The sequence below is a fragment of the Sorex araneus genome, chromosome 3 (genome assembly GCF_027595985.1).
Source record: "Sorex araneus isolate mSorAra2 chromosome 3, mSorAra2.pri, whole genome shotgun sequence".
Taxonomy (NCBI): domain Eukaryota; kingdom Metazoa; phylum Chordata; class Mammalia; order Eulipotyphla; family Soricidae; genus Sorex; species Sorex araneus.
Window position 1 is genome coordinate 54,327,384 of NC_073304.1, and position 17,126 is coordinate 54,344,509.

Consider the following 17,126-nt stretch of genomic DNA (forward strand, 5'->3'; position numbering starts at 1 on the left):
CCGAGAGGGGCGGAGGAATCGAACCTGGGTATTGGGTAAATATTATTTCCCATTCTGTGGGCTCGCTCTGTTTTTTGATCACTGTTTCTTTTGAGATACATAAGCCTCTTATTTTACTGTAGTCCAATTTATTTTTTATTGAATCACCATGTGGAAAGTTACAAAGTTCTCAGGTTTATGTCTCAGTTACACAATGCTCAAACACCCATCCCTTCACCTGTTGCCCATATTCCACCACCAAAGACCCCAGTATAGCTCCCACCCCCGCCCCTCACCCCCCATCCCTGCCTGCTTAATTGATAAATTTCACTTCATTTTCACTTTACCTTGATTACATTCCATATTTCAACACAACATTCACTATTATTGGAGTTTTCCCTCCAAGAAAGACAGCCCTACTGCCAATGCAGCATTTGATAATTAGTTTTCCATTGCTGAATGTAGTCCCATTTTTTAATGCTTGTTTCCACTTGCTTGGTCATTGGTGTTTTATCTTGAAAGATGCTTTTAGCTTTAATGTCATGGAGGGTTCTGCTTACATTTTTCTCTATATACTTTATGGATTCAGGCCTGACACCTTTTCAAAGAAAATTGATCTTGCATAAAGGACTAAGATTTTCCTTGACTTGATCAGCAAGGGTACCTTTATATTTAGCTCAAACATTTTGGAACTAAGAAATGGCATTTATTTCTTTTGTTGGGTTTTGTTTGAAATTATGCCCAAAATTATTCTTAAAATGATGAAGGATTTTCCATACCTATTTGGGGGAGGGGGGTTCGGGCCACACCCAGCACTGCTCAGTGCTTACTCTAGGCTTTGTGCTTAGGAAACACTTCTGGTGGGGTTCGGGAGACCAAATAAGATGCTGGGAGTCAAACTACGTGTAAGGCAAGTACACTACCTGCTGTACTCTCTCTCTCCTCTATTCTCTATATCATTTTTACAAATGAGGCTAAGGTATTAATTATAATGGAAAGGGAAACCTATTTGGGATTAGACAGAAATGCAATTATGTAACTTTCTATATGTCTTTGAGTTATTGGCTGAAGTTGAGACAACTTAGGAGTTGGATCAAAAACTTTGATACAGCCTTTGTAATAATAAGTATAGGGTAAGTTGTCAGACAAAGAGACCTGAAAATATTATTTCTTCTATAGCAGTTCAAAAATATATACATGCTCAATCTATGAAGCTATTGCTTATGCATTATGAGGTCAATAGACTTTTCTTACATTTGTTTTATTGTTTTTTAAATGTTCCTATCAAAAGCTACTGAGCTTTATTTTACACTAGACTTATATGAAGAATCTATGGGACTTCATCACCAGAGTCTTGATTCAGGTCTGCAGTAGGACCTGAGAATTTGTATTTCTTACAATTTTTCAATAGATGCTGATGCTTCTAGTCTTAAAATTATACTTTGAAAGCTATTATCTTATGATGTAGTTCTATTGGTTCAACTTAACTTGCTGGCATCCTGCCCATATTCTAACTATGGAGGAAGGAGCAAAGGGAGAAAGCAAAAACTAGAACATTCTCATCTATTGAGGACAGCTGCCATAAGTACCACAGTATTTTCTTCTGGAAAACAAAAAGGAAGAAATTGTGATTTATGTCCCACAGTGCTCATGCACAAAAATTCATGTATTTCTGTGCTCTGGGGTACTATAGCTTTAGAACAGTCCTTGCAGGACTTGAGAAATGCTCTGGGCTCAATCAAGTTACTGGAGAAGTCCTTAAACTTCTGAAATAGGCTCAAATGCAGTGGCAATAGTGACTCAAACATTGATTTTCTCCATACCCCGGATGTCCTTCTCCTTTTCCTTTCTTTGCCTCAGACTTCCACTCAGGAGATCCATTTTCTTCTTAACTTATATCACAATAACTGCGTTTTTACCTTGCGGATGGCCCTTCCAGTTTTGGTGTCTTCTTGAGAAAGGATAAAATCCTTCTTATTCTTCTCTTGGGTAGCTTACCTCTTAAACCTACTTTTCTGATCTGAAGCATGACCTTCAAGAAAATGAAGGTTTTGTTTTTTTTACCTGCTAGTTTGCCTAGCACAGAGGGTGAAAGAAACGCATAATATCTAATAAAAGAATTTCTGATATGTAACAAAAGTGGTCCCTAATGTGCATTTCACTGACCTATGGGTAAAAGCTAATATATTTTCTTTCATTAAAATTCTCAGCAGCAACCTACATTTTGTCAACAAAAAAGCCAGTGAACTTGAAGGTTTTACTATCTCTGTGTATTGTTAACACTACATTTCCCCCACTTTATTTTCACTTGCTAAGTTTCCATGACACTAAATTTTGTTTCCTTTGAAGTTCATGAAGCATCATTCCCTTTAAAAGAGGTTGTCTGAGAGAGATTAAGTTAGTATGTTTTTCTATTGCTAACCTATATCTTCATAAGCCATAAACGTCTAGTCTAACATCACCCCGCTTGAACTCTTTCTGTGACTGAAACATAATTTTAAACTGAACAACATTTTCCTGTTGCGAGCAGTGGTTGAGCTTTGTCTCTGAAGTCTCAGTGACTTCTTTCTTATCCTGATTTTTACTGTGTGTACTTGATTGAATGTTTTACTTGAATTGTCAAAGTTCCATTTTCTCTTAGTAAGATGGGGTCATAAATTTTACACACCACAGGTGGTGGTTGTGTTATTCTGGCACTTGCTAAGATGTGAAGACTTTTTAAAAGATTATTGAAAAAGTGATTATGATGACCATAACTAGGAAGAGAGTTTTAATTCAAATCTGAATATATGGAAGCAGCTGAGAATTTATAGCTAAGAGAAGAAATGCAGCAATGGGTTTAGTGTTTAGAAAAGTACTAACAGAAGACATGGAATATATGAAGCTCTAGTATGGAATTATATAGGGTTTTATAGATTATATTGTTTGTGCCTTTGGGATTATATATCTTATATAAGACCAAGGATAGGAGAAGTCCTGTTAAACTCATCTAATAGGGTTCTTGCTAAGTTCAGGCCAAACACTCGATCAGGTATCAAGCTAATTTGATTTAGCGAGACTATTTAATATAGAACTAGAACCAAAGTCAAAATGTGGTCCAATATAGAGCTGAGTAAACTTCAGTCAAGGAGAGAGTGTTTTGTCACTTGTAAGGGTTAAATTCAGCAATCCATGTAAAAGCAGTAGGTCTGTTGCTGGAATATAGTAAAAGCTAATTTAGTGTTAGTATTTTATCTGTTATACCTAAAATATACAAGAGAGTGTCTTGCCCGCATGCCTGGCTGTCTTACCCGGGGCCCCTCGGAGGGGATGGACTCCAGCTTCCCTCCTCACCCCGAGAAGAGCGCCTGGCAGCCGAAGACCACCGGAACCTAGCTACAGCCATGCTGGAGGCCCCTCTCTACATGTTCGGACAGGCCTCATGCATGAAGGTACCTGCAGAAGAACCCAGGTGTGTGTAATCCCATCAATGGCTAACATCCAGAGAGAGACTTAAAAGCAGCTCTCAGAAGAGAGTGATGCAGAGAGTCTCTTGCCCGCATGCCTGGCTGTCTTCCCCGGGGCCCCTCGGAGGGGATGGACTCCAGCTTCCCTCCCCACCCCGAGCAGAGCTCCTGGTGGCCGAAGACCACCTAGCTACAGCCATGCTGGAGTCCCCTCTCCACATGTTCGGACAGGTCTCATGCATGAAGGTACCGGCAGAAGAACCCAGGTGTGTGTAATCCCATCAATGGCCAACATCCAGAGAGAGACTTCAAAGCAAGCACTCAGAAGCACGTGGCCGCAAAGCGGCCCTGTGATATCTTTAGCCTTCTTCTCCCTCTGGGAGAAACTGGCAATCTTCTGAGAGTTTCCTGCCAACATGGGACAGCCTTGCAAGCTTCCCATGTGTATTCATATGAAAAATCCAGTAACAAGTTGGATCTCATTCCCCTGACCCTGAAGAGCCCCAGTGCAACATCGTTAGGAGGGCCGAGTCAAGATGGACTTCTAAGACCTCAGGGAAAGGACGAAATGAGATGTTACTGAGCCCGCTCGAGAAATTGGTGATTAACGGGATTTCATGATTTCGTGATTTTTTGTGATACCTAAAATTAATCATGGTTACTTCTCCTGGTAATCTTATCCATGTATATAAATAGAAGTTTTTTAAAATATAAAAATCCATAAAAAATGCTACTCAAGTGTCCTTTCAAATTTCTAAGAGAAGTACTTTCTTTAAATATTTCTGTACAGTCTTATTCTCTCAACAGGATGTTGTGATAGACTATTCAGGGCCACTTGGTATATGGGAGTTATATATGGAAACTGGAGTGTGAACTGAATTTCCTACTAAGTAAAATATGAAACAGAATGTTAAAGTCAAAACTGTGTTCACAGCTGTCTTAGTAGTAGGGTGAAGTTGAGGTAACATAATAGAAACTGATGGATGATATTAAATTGGTGTTAGAAAACCATTAGACTAGAGAAAGTACAGTGGCAAATTTAGACAAATATCTAAATTCCACAGCCTATATATCCTAGGATGTAGGATGTGGGTTTAACAAATTTATGTAGACAAATGCAGGATAGTTTAGAATATTTAAATGAGATATGAAAGTAAAGAGACAGATATGGTATTTGGGAGCTGAAACATGAAGAGACTTTGGGATTTTGGTGCCCAAACCAAAAAGACTTGATCAGTTAACAATGATTACTTCTTCTGATACCTTTATAAATGAATTAGTAACTCTTTTAAAATAATTGTTTTAGTTTATTTTCCTTGGACTAGATGTTTCCAAATGACCTGTTTCACATAGATGAAAATATGTGTAGATGTTCTTTCTACATGTAAGTATGATAAATAATTGTTGAAATGTACACAGAGGAAATGCACAGCTATAAGTATATGATTAATTGAATTTTTATAAATTTAACATATTTCTCAGGTCAACACAAAAATCAAGAAACATATTATTATCAACACCTCAGAAACATTTTTTATATATGTCACTAATTACTTCCATTAGAGTTCCCTGTACACAAAGTAACCAAATCCTGTCTTCTAACATTTTAGTTTTGCTGTGTTTTTTTTTCACTTTATATGAGCGTTATTATATAGAATATAAGACATTTTGGACTTGTTTCTTTTTTATTGTGAGACTAATCTATTATGAATTATATACTATTCATTCTCATAGTTTTCTGTATTCCTTTATGATGCTTTTATTATAGGAACTTTGGCATTTTGATCACTGTATCACTGTCATCCCGTTGTTCGTTGATTTACTTGAGCGAACATCAGTAACATCTCTATTACACTCAGCACTGAGATTTTAGCAGCCTCTCCTTACTTGTCTTTCTGAAAGATTGGAGTCTCTTTCAGGGTAAGGGGAATGAGACCTATTGTTACTGTTTTTGGCATATCAAATACCCCATGGGTAGCTTGTCAGGCTCTGCTATGTGGATGGGATACTCTCAGAGCCCGGCAAGCCACTCTTTCCAAGAGGTATGTATATACCTGTTAATGTATTTGGGATATGAATATGCCATGGGGAGCTTGTGCGGCTCTCTCAAGTGGGCAATAGACTCTCCATAGCTTGTCTGGTTCTCTAAGAGGGAGAACTAGGTTATTAGATGTTGCTCGGCCACAACCCATCTCCTCCGAGGGGCCCCGGTGAAGACAGCCAGGTGTGGGGGCAAGAGACTGCATCACTCTCTACTGGGAGTTTTGTTTTATATAGTCTCTGGATGTTGTCCATTGATGGAGTATATGGCACCTGGGGCAGTTTCTGGGTGTGACTGCCTAGCTACTGCAAAGTGGGGGATCTGGGTGAAAGAGGCCCAGTCCCGATCTGAGCAGCCTTGGAGATCTCATCCCCGGGTCCCATACACCTTGGTTCCTCTGCCGGTTCCTTCATGTGTGAGGCTCGTCTGAACATGTGGAGAGTAGCCTTGAGCATGGATATGGCTGGTTGAAGACCTCTGGCATTTTGATATTGTCACTATTTTGAATAGTGCTACTATTTAAAAAATTTAATATTTTACTAATAAAGTTGGTAGGTAACTACATTACTATTATAACTTTTTCCCCATGACCCAAAAGAACAAAAACATTATTCACTGTTCTTTCATTAAAGTAAAATAAGTCTAATTCTAACATTTCAAAACTGAGAAAGATGAAAATTCAAACCCTGTACAAACTTTTATTTGGATACTTTCCTTTTTTAGCATTAATGAGAGAATTTTTTGCAATTAGGAAGTAGTTCTTCATATAAAATCAGTATTTGTTATAAGATCATATGAAAAGATGGAGGTAAATACTAGAAGGGATATGTTTGAATTTGTTGCATTGGTGTCTTAATAAAAATTTTATTTGAGATAACATATGAGCAAAAGGAAAGCAATGAAGATTTGGTCAGTCAAAGACTATGTTCTAAAACATGTGGAGATTTATTATCAAATTATTTTCCATCTCAAGATCTTCCCATGGGCTATGCCAAAGGTGCTGTGATAAATCATACATTTAAGTTGCATACACTATGATTTTTTATGAAAAGGATTCTCCATTATTTAGCCATGTTTGCAGTCATGCGTAACTGCATGCTAAGCGGTGGTTATCAATGATTAATGGACAACATGCTTGAACAATGCTCTCCTACTTGAGATAATGAACTAAATAGTTTATTTCAAGCTCCATTTCCACAAATAAATGGCTATAATATATAATGTGATAATTCCTGATCTCTTTTCAGTAAGTTTTCATGTCTATAATTAACAAAAAATAATTGAAAATCAAATTTAGTCAGGTATTGCACTTATTTTATATGTTGAATAGATTGTGAATTGTTGCTGCAATAAAAATATTTACACTGAACGGAAAGGAGTTGATAAAATTAAGCAACAACTTCAATGACACAATAGAAATTGTTTAGAAATCTTATAATAGACCTTAATTTTCATTTCCTTTACCCTCTTATGTAAAACTGTTGTCATTCTATATATCAATTATGCTGATAAATGAAACTATTTTGTCATTTCCGTATGTTTTTACATAGGAGAATTTTGATTTAACTTAAATATCTCATGTAACATCTTCACTGTGATCTTTACCTTTGTTAGGTTCTTATATAATATTTATGTTGAATGTGATTGTTTGGCTGGTATAGCTTACCACACCAATTTATTTGTGATCCTTCCCATCTTGAGTATTTAAACCTAGTCTATAGAATTAGCTTTTCCTCTGCTTTGTATGAAAATTTGGATGAAATTTGTGATTTCTCTAATGTAATGGAAAAGTATGGTCTCTAAATGTCACAATCTCATTATGGCAATAAAACTTTTCTGCTATCCATGCTGATACAATGTAAAAATGTATTTTAACTTGAAACGTTTCTTATTAGCTTTTGTATCCCTTCTTCCTCACTTTACAAATTCTATTAGTGGTTCTCCCAAAGAACGGTAGAAATAGTAAAAGACCAAGTGGATTCTCTTTTGATTTGTGTTGGTATCCTGGTGTGGTTCTTGTTTGGGCTCATGAACTGTTTGAAAGTTAGCTTCACTTCCAAAAACAAAAGAGAGCATAAGGAAATGGATACATATCACTTATTCATGGATTGGAAGAATTAACATTGTCAAAATGGCAATACTCCCCAAAGCATGATACAGATTTCGTGCAGTCCCTATAAGATACCAATGACATTTTTAAAAGAAATTGATTAAACACTCCTGAAATTCATATGGAACAATAAACCTTTACAAATAGCTAAAGCAATTCTTGGAGAAAAAATGATGGGAGGTATCACCTTCCCCAACTTCAGACTGTACTACAAAGTGGTAGTAATCAAAACAGCATAGTATTGGAATAAAGACAGACCCACAGACCATTGAACTATAATTGAATATCCTGATAAAGACCCTCAAATATATGATCATTTAATCTTTGATATGGGAGCAAAAATACAAAAAGGAGCAAGGAATAACTTTTTAACAAATGTTGCTGGGACAACAACAACATATAAAAAAATTGAACTCAGTCTTCTATATAATGCTATTCACAGCAGTCAGATAAAAATGGATTAAACATCTCAACATCAGATTGAATCCGTAAGGTGCATGGAAGAAAACATAGACAAAACCCTTTGCGATATTGAAGTAAAAGGTATCTTGAAACATAAGATGCCACTGACCAAGCAAGCAGAAGCAAAGAAAAACAAATGGAACAACATTAAACTAAGAAGCTTCTGCAACTCAAAAACAAAACAAAACAAAACAAATAAACAGTGACCAAGATACAAATACAACCTATGGAATGGGAAAGAATATTCACCCCTTGCCCTTTTGATAAGGGGTTAGTATAAAAGATATGCAAGGCACTTTATAAGACAAAAACACTCAACCCCATAAAAAAATGGGGAGAAGAAATGAACAGAAATGTCCTAAAAGAAAAAATTTAAATGGCCAAAAGGCACATGAGAAAATGCTTCTCATCACTCATCATCAGGGAAATTTAAATCAAAACAACGGGGACCCAGCCTGCTCCTCGGCCCTGAGCACCCCAGGCTTCCCTCCCCTCCGGACTGCCGGCTGAGTGGCCGGCACGCCGACCCCAAGTGCTGCAGCCGTTTTGCCTTCCGGCCCAGTAGGACAATAAAACACAAGACTTCACGTAAGGATTGAAGGAACATCTCAGTGGGAGGACAGGTTCTAGAAGGGAGAAATAAAAAGGCAACCACCATTGACTGAGCCTATCCACAATCCTTTTTCGCAACAAGAGGGAACAGGGATATTCATCTTCAGGGTCCTCTTCCATACCACCACAACAACATGAAGAAACAGCGCAAATCCCACCGCAAGCAGAGGACGATGAAAGGAGTCCAGAAACCTCAATTGGTGTTTCCTACAAACTTGACCTCTCTGATAAAGAATTCAGAGTTGAAATCCTCAAGATGTTCAATGAACTCAATACAAAGATTGACAACTTAAAGAAGGACCTGGCAGAAACAATACAACAGACAGCTGACAAAATACGGGAAGAAATGAGAGCAAAAATAAAAAACCTTCAAAAAGAAATGAAGGTTTCAGTAGATGAAATCAAAAACTCTCTGGCTGCCCTCAACAATAGAATGACTGCAGTGGAAGACAGAATCAGTATGCTTGAAGATGAGCTGCAAAAAACCTACAGGCAAAAACAAACCATGGCAAGAGACCTCAAAATAGCTCTAGACAGAATCAGAGTCCTAGGGGATGATCTCAAGAGGAACAACATTAGAATCATTGGAGTACAAGAAGGACAGGGAACCAACCCCAACGAAAAAGCCACAGTCAAACAAATTATTGCTGAAAACTTCCCAGAGCTGGACAATGCGGGCATACAGACTCAAGGCGCCCGAAGGGTGCCAGCTAAAAGAGATCCTAACAGAAAAACCCCAAGACATATCATAGTTATAATGATGGATGTCATCCTTAGAGACACAATACTGCAAGCAGCAAGGTCAAAGAAGGAAATCGCATACAAAGGAGCACCCCTTAGGCTCACAGCAGATCTATCAGAGGAAACCCTTCAAGCCCGAAGGCAATAGTGGGATATAGTGAAAAAACTCAATGAAATGAACGCTTCACCAAGAATACTTTATAAGGCTGAACTCTCATTCAAACTTGAAGAAATCATACACTACTTTGGGGATAAACAACAGCTCAGAAACTTCATAGACTCAAAACCAAACCTAAAAGAAGCACTAAAGGGGCTATTTTAAGACAAGAAGAACCCCTACAAGCACAACAAACCCTTACACAAAGATGGCGCAAAATCCCATAACAGTAATCTCCCTTAATGTTAATGGTCTAAATTCACTAATTAAGAGACACAGACTGGCAAAATGGATTCAGAGACTGAACCCAACATTCTGCTGCCTGCAAGAAACACATCTGAATAGCCAGAACAAACACAGACTCAAAGTCAAAGGATGGAAAACAATCCTGCAAGCAAACAACTCCCTCAAGAAAGCTGGGGTGGCTTTACTAGTATCGGACAACATAGACTTCAGGTTGAAAAAGATTAGAAGGGATAGTGAAGGACACTTTTTATTAATCACGAGATATGTATATCAGGAAGAAATTACACTCCTAAACGTCTACGCACCCAATGAGGGACCTATAACATACCTATAAAATACCTATAACAGCTGCTAACAGACCTTAAGAAGAACGTTGTGAGCAACACAATAGTAGTTGGAGACTTCAACACCGCCCTATCACCTCTGGATTAAAACTCACCAAGGAAATACTGGCTTTGAAGGAAGAAATAGAAGAGAGAGGGCTAATAGATCTATACAGGGCTTTATATCCCCCCAAAAAAGGAATACACATTATTTTCCAGTGCACATGGAACATTTTACAGAATAGACCATGTGCTGGGCCACACAGCATACCTCAACAGAATCAACAAGATAGACATTGTACCAGCTATCTTTTCAGACCATGATGCACTGAAGATAAAAGTTAATCATGGACAGATGCAGAAAACCAAATCAAACACCTGGAAATTAAATAGCTCGATGTTGAACAATGAGTTTGTCAGGAAGGAAATCAAGGAAGAAATCAAAAGGTACCTGAAAACAAATGAGAATGAAGGCATGAGCTACCAGAACCTGTGGGACGCAGCTAAAGCCATATTAAGGGGAAAATTTATAGCTCTTCATGCATATCTCAGAAAGGAAGAAAGGGCCCACATAAATAACTTGACTTCACAGCTCAATACCTTAGAAAAGACCCAACAAAAGGAGCCCAAACCAGGCAGAAGGAAAGAGATAACAAAACTTAGAGAAGAAATTAACAACATGGAAACCCAAAAGACAATCTGAAAGATCAATGAAACCAAGAGCTAGTTCTTCAAGAAAATAAACAAGATTGATAAACCACTAGCAAGACTCACAAAGAAAGAGAGAGAGAGAAAACCCTTTTAAGCCGAATCAGAAATGAAAAGGGGGACATCACAACAGAAACCAATGAAATTCAAAAGATCATCAGAGACTACTTCGAAAAACTGTATGCCATGAAACAAGTGAACCTAGAAGAAATGGATAAATTTCTCGACTCCTATAATCTCCCAAGGCTGAACCAAGAAGACCTGGAGTACCTGAATAGTCCTACTAACATCAAGGAAATGGATATGGTAATAAAAAGTCTTCCCCTCCCAAAAAAACCCAGGTCCAAACGGATTCACTAGCGAGTTCTACAAAACATTTAAAGAGGACCTAGTGCCAGTCCTTCTCAAGCTTTTCCAGGAAATTGAAGAAACAGAAACCCTCCCAAACAGTTTCTATGATGCTCATATCTCCCTAATACCAAAAGCAAACAAAGGCACCACAAAAAAGAAAACTACAGGCCAATATCCCTGATGAACACAGATGCGAAGATTCTCAACAAAATATTAGCAAATATAATTCAACAACTCATCAAAAAGATCATACACCATGACCAAGTGGGATTCATCCCAGTGATGCAAGGATGGTTTAACATCCGGAAATCAATCAACATAATCCATCATATCAACAAAAGAAAAGATAAAAATCATATTATCATATCAATAGATGCAGAGAGAGCATTTGACAAGATCCAGCACCCGTTTATGATGAAAATGCTCGCTAAAATGGGTATAGAAGGGACCTTCCTCAATATAGTCAAAGCGGTTTATCACAAGCCTATGGAAAGCATCGTCCTCAATGGGGAAAAACTAAGACCCTTCCCTCTGAGAACAGGGATGAGACAAGGATGCCCACTCTCTCCACTTCTGTTCAACATAGTACTGGAAGTACATGCAATAGCGATTAGTCAAGAAAAAGATATTGAGTGTATTCAGGTAGGAAAGGAAGAAATCAAGCTCTTACTACTCGCAGATGATATAATACTATACCTAGAGAACCCTAAAACCTCTACCAAGAAATTCCTAGAAACAATAGATTCATATAGTAAAGTTGCAGGCTATAGAATCAATACCCAAAAGTCCATGGCTTTCCTATATGCAAATAATGAGAGAGAAGAAAGTGACATGAGAAAAGCGCCTCAAACTATCAAACAATTGCCCCTCAAAAAATCAAGTACCTCGGAATCAGCTTAACAAATGAGGTAAAGGACTTGTATAATGAAAACTACAAAACGCTACTTCAGGAAATAAAAGAGGACACGAGGAAATGGAAAGACATCTCCTGCTCATGGATTGGAAGAATTAATATTGTCAAAATGGCAATTCTCCCCAAAGCATTGTACAAATTCAATGTAATCCCTATAGGGGTACCCTTGACATTATTCAAAGAAATAGAGCAAGCGCTCCTGAAATTCATATGGAAAAATAAGCCCCCACGAATAGCTAAAGCAATTCTTGGGAAAAAGAAAATGGGAGTAATCAACCTTCCCAACTTCCATCTCTACTACAAAGCAGTAGTCATTAAAATAGCATGGTACTGGAGCAAAGGCAGAGCTGCAGACCAATGGAACAGGGTTGAATACTCTTACACACCCCCCCAAATATATGATCATCTAATCTTTGATAGGGGAGCAAGAAATGTGAAGTGGAGCAAGGAAAACATGTTTAACAAATTGTGCTGGCAAAACTGGACAGCTACATACAAATAAATGGGCTTAGACCTCCACCTATCACCCTGTACAAAAGTCAGATCAAAATGGTTTAAAGACCTCAACATCAAACCAGAATCCATAATGTACCTTGAAGACAAGGTTGGCAAAACCCTCCACGACATTGAAGCCAAAGGTATTTTCAAAGCTGACATGCCACTGGCCAAGCAGGTGAAAACGGAGATAAATAAATGGGACTGTCTCAAACTATGAAGCTTCTGCACCTCAAAAGAAACAGTGACCAAAATACAAAAACAATCTACAGAATGGGAAAGGATATTTACACAGTAACCATCTGATAAAAGGTTGATAACAAAAATATACAACGCACTCGTTGAACTCCACAGGAAGAAAACTGCCAACCGGATCAAAAAATGGGGTAATGAAATAAACAGAAACTTTCCCAAAGAAGAAATCCGAATGGCTGAGAGGCACATGAGAAAATGTTCCACATCACTAATCATCAGGGAGATGCAGATCAAAACAACAATGAGATATCATCTCACACCACAGAGGAGCCCACATCCCAAAAAACAATAGCAACCGGTGTTGGCGTGGATGTGGGGAGAAAGGGACTCTCCTTCACTGCTGGTGGGAATGCCGACTGGTTCAGCCCTTTTGGAAAACAATATGGACGATTCTCAAAAAGTTAGAAATTGAGTTTCTATTTGACCCAGCAATATCACTCCTGGGAATATATCCTGGAGAGGCAAAAAGGTATAGTAGAGATGACATCTGCATTTCTATGTTCATTGCCGCTCTGTTTACAATAGCCACAATACGGAAACAACCAGAGTGCCCAAAAACAGATGACTGGTTAAAGAAACTCTGGTATATCTATACAATGGAATACTACTTAGCTGTCAGAAAACATGAAGTCATGAAATTTGCATATATGTGGGTCAACATGGAAAGTATCATGCTGAGTGAAATGAGTCAGAAAGAAAGAGACAGACATAGAAAGATTGCACTCATATGTGGAATATAAAGTAGCTGTGAAGTACAAGCTTACAATGATGCAATTTCTGGCAGATATTTCTCTGGACTTAGTTACTAAAATGCAGAAATCCAAACTTGTGCGGCTGCTATTGTGGCCTCTCGATCTCATATCTCTTCATTCTCAGCAATGGAAAATAAATTATCAAATGCTTTCTTTTCAGCAGGTCGACTTTAGGGGGGACAAACTCCAAATCAAAAATAGTGAGTTTTTTGTTTAAATATTGAATGTAATCAAAGTAAAGTGAAAGTAAAGTAAAATTTACCAGTTACACATGCGGGGTAGGGGGCTGGGGAGGTGGGGGGTGATGGGGGAGATATACTGTGATTCTTGGTGGTGGAATATGTGCACTGGTGAAGGGATGGGTTTTTGAGCATTGTTTAACTTAGACTTAAACCTGAAAGCTTTGTAACTTTCCACATGGTGATTCATTAAAAGAATAAATTAAAAAAAAAAGAAGCTCAGACACTGGAGACTTAAATAAAAGACACTTTTCCAAAATGTATATTATGTTAGGAGAGCCATAGCAAATGGTAAAACATACACACATTAGTGAAAGAGAAGCTATTACCCCACCACTAAGACCAAAGCTACAATAGAAAGGCCTTGAACCCAAGAGAAACTATGACCATAGCATGCGGCAACTGTGTTCTCAGATATGCCACATGGGTATTTTCTTGCTCATTTTTTAGCTCTGTCTAATCAGCTGTTCACCACCATCCTTTTCTTCTTCCTAATTCCCTAAGTCAAGTCATTATTCTCTAGTGTCTTTATACATCAGATAACTTCATCCCTAGACTGATAAGGTAGATGTAAATCAAGGTTCTTCCGTCTTTCTTGCATTTTCAGCATCTCCAAGGTTGGTCAAATTATGATGGATTTTACTGGAAAGCTTTTGAGGGGTTCAGAGTGGCCCCTGAAATAATAAATGGTAAGAGAAATGAGACTGGATTCCGACTCTGTCTCACTTATAATAGTAAGATCTGCTTTGTTTTCTCAAACTCTCCACAGTGGATTGTAACTTTACTTCCAAGTAAAACCCAGACTAACCTGTAGAGAAGGAACATAATGCAGTTATATGACTTGAGCACAAAAAATCTTAAAATAAAAAAAAAACAAAAAAATAAATCAAAACAACAACGAGGCATCATCTCATGCCAAGAAGACTGGCATATATCCAAAAGAACAAGAACAGCCAGTACTGGCATGGATGTGGGGAGAGAGTGGCCCTCCTTGATTGCTAGTGGGAATGCTGACTAGTACAGCCATTTTTGGAAAACATTATAGATATTCTTCAAAACACTACAAATTGAGCTCCCATCTGACCCAGCAATACCACTTCTGGGAATATACACTGGTGGCCCTAAAACATAAAGCAGAAACACCATCTGCACTTTAATGTTCACTGTAGCACTGTTCATAATAGCCAGAATCTGGAAACAATCTGAATGCCCAAGAACAGATAACTGGTTGAAGATACTATGGTACATCTACACAATTAAATACTATGCAGTGGTGAGGGAAAATGAAGTCATAAAATTTTCTGATAAGTGGATGGTAATGGAGAGTATCATGCTGAATAAAAATGAGTTATCGAGTTATCAGGAGTATGACTGAAACTCAATCATGAACATCTTTGTAATGATCTATCTTGCAGTGATTCAATAAAAAAATGTTCAAAAAGAAAGCCTCTCTCATTTGTACTACACTTGATTTTAGCTGAGAGGTGAAGAGATTAATCTCTCTTGTAAGTGCTAAAGCTACTTCATCTAAGCTAATGCTATTTAATTCCTTTCTTTTAATTTTATGGTGGTATTTTTTTTTGTGGGGGTGGTGAGGTTGGGGGCATAATACCTAGTGGCGCTCAGGGTTTAATCCTAACTACTCAAAAATCACACCTGGCTAGATTCTGAGGACCATGTTTGGTTCTAGGGATCAAATGCAGGTTGGCTATGAGTAAAGCAAGAGAGACATGTCTGGCCTACTTTACATATAATTCCTGAGAGATATTTCTTTAAAGGAGACAATGTGTTGAATCTGCACCTAATCATTTACTTATTTTTCAGTTAATGTAATGTAGCAGCACCTAGATTCTTGCCTCTGTGATCTATTTTTGCCTCTGGGTGGATTTTATTTTGGTTGGATTGAGGTCTATTGTAACTGAAGGTCAGCTCTCTCCTGCTTAGGGGTTTCATATACTTTGGAAGTGCAAGTCAAATGAAATTTAGGATTTCTTTACTTTCTCTGTCTTTGGAACAGCAAGAATGAGGAAAACATGCTTTAGATTGCACAGATGAGTAGATACTGAACCATTAGGTGCTCTAGTTGCAAGGACATATATTAAGTCCTTTTATTATCTCATCAAAATCCCTTTCTCTGAGATGAAAGCTTACTTCTTCCTTCTTAGAGTAGAATAACACAACCTTGACTATCTTTCAAAAAGTTTCCTTAAATTCCAAATCCTTTCTTACTCTCAGTACAAGTTACAAATTTAGGGTAAGGATTATAAATATTTTTGTAAATCATGCATTTCCTTATGATGTATTCTCTATTTTGTTGACTCAGACAAAATTCCTTTGTTAATACCATGTTGCACCTATTTTATATATTTGATAAAACAAAAATCAAGCAAAAAGATGATAATGGTGGATATGACATAGATTTCATTGGATGCTGCTTAAATTTTATTATTATTATTATTATTATCATTTTATTGCTATAACCCCATGATTTTCCAATTTGTTCATAATACAGTTGTTTCAGGTCTTAAATGTTTCAACACCAACACCAATACCAGTGTGTCCTTCCCTCCACAATGTCCTCTGTTTCCCACCCACCACCCCAGCCTGTCTCTTTGCAAGCACAAATAATTTTACTTCATATTTTTTATTACAGCACTAAGACCAATGGATTTATCAGCATTTAATGAGTAGCTATGACTGGAGCAATAGCACAGTGGGTAGGGCATTTGCCTTGCACGCGGCCAACCCAGGTTCGATTCCTCCGTCCCTCTCGGAGAGCTTGGCAAGCTACTGAGAGTATCCCACCGCATGGCAGAGCTTGGCAAGCTACCCGTGGCATATTTGATATGCCAAAAACAATAACAAGTCTCACGATGAAGACGTTACTGGTGCCTGCTTGAGCAAATCAATGGGATGACAGTGCTACAGTGACAGTACTAAGATGCTGCTTAAATTTTTTATCTGCATGACTAAGACTTTCACTTTCACCATGAGGGCATCATAGGGTCCAGATTTGCCTCCTAATACATGCAGCAAACTACATAAAACAAGTGTTTTTGGACACTAAGCACAATTATTTCTGAGAGATGGAAAATGAACAAGGTGGAATCTACAATTTCATTCATACCTTGTTTCAAGTGGTTTCCATATTACAACAAAAGCTAAAAGAATTCATTATATGGATATTCTAATAAATGTTAAAAGAATTCCTTAAGAGATGGACAATATTGATTTAAAAAGAAAAATAAAGTACACTAGAAATTGCAATCATGTGAACAAGTATAGCAGAGTTTAAA